Source organism: Colobus angolensis, unplaced genomic scaffold (genome assembly GCF_000951035.1).
Source record: "Colobus angolensis palliatus isolate OR3802 unplaced genomic scaffold, Cang.pa_1.0 Scaffold65, whole genome shotgun sequence".
Lineage (NCBI taxonomy): Eukaryota > Metazoa > Chordata > Mammalia > Primates > Cercopithecidae > Colobus > Colobus angolensis.
In genome coordinates, this window is record NW_012120154.1 from 5,420,663 (window position 1) to 5,423,026 (window position 2,364).

At 53.6% G+C, this 2,364-nt stretch overlaps 1 long non-coding RNA gene across 1 annotated transcript; it reads right to left on the reverse strand.

The window, feature by feature from the left end:
• Positions 1–386: 386 nt before the first annotated feature.
• Positions 387–2,364, reverse strand: LOC105527827. Its single transcript, XR_001004272.1, has 3 exons — positions 2,208–2,364; positions 727–793; positions 387–580 (listed from the first exon to the last, which is right to left on the reverse strand). It is a non-coding gene; the product is annotated as an uncharacterized LOC105527827 (long non-coding RNA).

Here is a 2,364-nt window from a genome sequence, read left to right on the forward strand (position 1 = left end):
GATGGGGTTCCATCCTCCAGCTCTCACACAAAAGCCCCTTCCTCAAAAGTCACTCGCCTCCCTCTTTCCCCTTCCTGCCTTTGTCTCAGGGTTCAGACACACAGATGTCTGTCTTCTGGGGCCCCCACGCAGCAAGGGTAAAAGGGGGACCCAGTCCTGGGCAGCAGTTCACCAGGGCAGTATGCAGAGGGGTGTCTGGGTGCTTCTTGCTGTAAGGGACAGGGGTGACAGGAGAGGGGGTTCCCTTCCCCTTGTTCCTGCTTTGCTCGTTGTATGACCCCCTGGGCCAGGGCAGCCATCTCAACACCATCTCATGAGCCATGAGGACACAGGAGGACCAGGAGAGAGCAGAGGAGCAGGAGGACAGAGACAGCTGGGGCCTCAGACTCGCCCGACACTTGTGAGGAGCTGCACCCAGGATCCCATCCTCCTTGGTCATTGTTGGACTGGCTCAGACCCTGACCTGGGGCTTCTGCTGAATACTGAGGCTGGATATTGCCCTTCAGGTTTGACTAGGACACAGCGGGTCCTCCCTGGGCGAGTCTGCTGATTGGTCTATTCCGGGAAGTGACTTTGGTTCCTAGAAGAAGCCTTGGTCTATTCCGGGAAGTGACTTTGGTTCCTAGAAGAAGCCCAGATGGCCCTGGCCCAGCCCAAGCCCTCCCCAGTTGTGCAGCCCAGACAGGGAGCCCTCCCTTCCGCCTCAGGGCACTGAGCCAAGCTCACCAGATGCAGAGGACAAAGAGTCTCAGCAAAGCGGCTCCCTCCATGTCTCGGGCTCCAGGGCCTCCTCCTTGGGCAGGAAAAGAGGAATTGAGACATGTACTGCTCTTGAGAAATCACCACTTTCATTTCATTTTTGAGAAACAGTTTTGCTCTGCGCCCAGGCTGCAGGGCTTTGGCGCCATCATAGCTTGTTGCAGCCTAGAGCTCCTGGGCTCAAGTGATCCTCCTCCTTCAACTTTCTGAGTAGCTGGGACTAGAGGTGCACGCCACCATGCTGGGCTAATTTGTTCATTTTTGATTTCATAGACACAGCATCTCCTGTGTTGCCTAGGCTGTCTTGAACTCCTGGCCTCAAGTGATCCTCCCGTTTCCGCCTCCCACAGCACTGGCGTTACAGGCTTCCGCATCTCTTTTAGGTGAAGAACAAATAAGATCATGACTCAGATTTCACAGAAATTTCCCCCTGATTTCCTGTAATTTTGGCACTTCTATCAGGATTTCAAGAGGGGAAAATCTCAGGCTGGGAGGGGAGGTGAGTTGCCCAGAGTCCCACAGCTCTTGGAGGGCAGAAGGGAGGCCAACATCTGGCCTTGTGACTCTGATATTGAAGCAAAAATGGGTGATTTTAGTAATTCAAAAATATCCAGGTTTGATTCTGCTTCTACAAACACAGAGATCTAAGCTCTCGCTCCTGTGGTTATACTCACAATTCCACAGTGTGGTTTTTGAAACTCATGATTGCAAAGCTGGCACCACGCCACAGACACCATTCTACAATGCGACCTTCTCACTTCCCCTGTCTCAGCCATGTTTCCCATTAGGGACACAGCACAGCCTGTTTCTTCTCCATCCCCCCAGAGGTCTGAACAGAGGGACAGAGGTGAGGGCGGGAGACGTGGAGTCCTATGATCTACCCGCTCAGCCTCCTGATGCTGGACCCTCAGCAAGTCACCCCCCTCCTGGGGCCTCAGTTTCCCCACAGGGCCTGGCACAAGGTGGTGCTCAGACTCAGGGTTGATGAGATGACCTCTGAGTTCCTTGTACCTGAAAAAAATCTGTTGTCCCCATTGGGCCTCAGCAGCAGCACCCTGGGGCCCTACTGGGTGTGGCCAGGCCATAAGGACAGACCAGAATCCGGGTCACCTCCTCTCCTCCACCTTCTTTGGTTCCTTCAAATGTCCCAAAGAGATAGGCACCCCCAATACAAACCTTCCTCCTGGGGTCCCCCAGCCGTGTCTCTGCAGTCCAAATAGAGCTGAGCCCAGGGAACTTTGTGAACCCATCGGAACTGGTTCCCCCACCCTGTATAGTTTAAGGGCATAGCAGGAGGGGGGAAGCAATCAGACTCAAGCCTGGGTGCAAATCCAGGCTCTGACACTACTTTCCTGTCTGATCTGAACCAGTTACCTAACCTCTCTGAGCTTATCTACAAAAGCTGTGAGAATAAGGAGATGGGGGCAGGTCAACTGTCACCAACTTACCAAGGAACCTTCTCCTAACAGAGACTGAGCAAGATCCAGCTGTTCTGAGCTGTGTGGGTCCCACCTCCAGCTGTGCACCTGTGTAATAACCAGACACATTCTCTGGCCTCCCAGATATACCCAGGAATTCGAAAGGGAAAGTGAAAGTCACAACTTC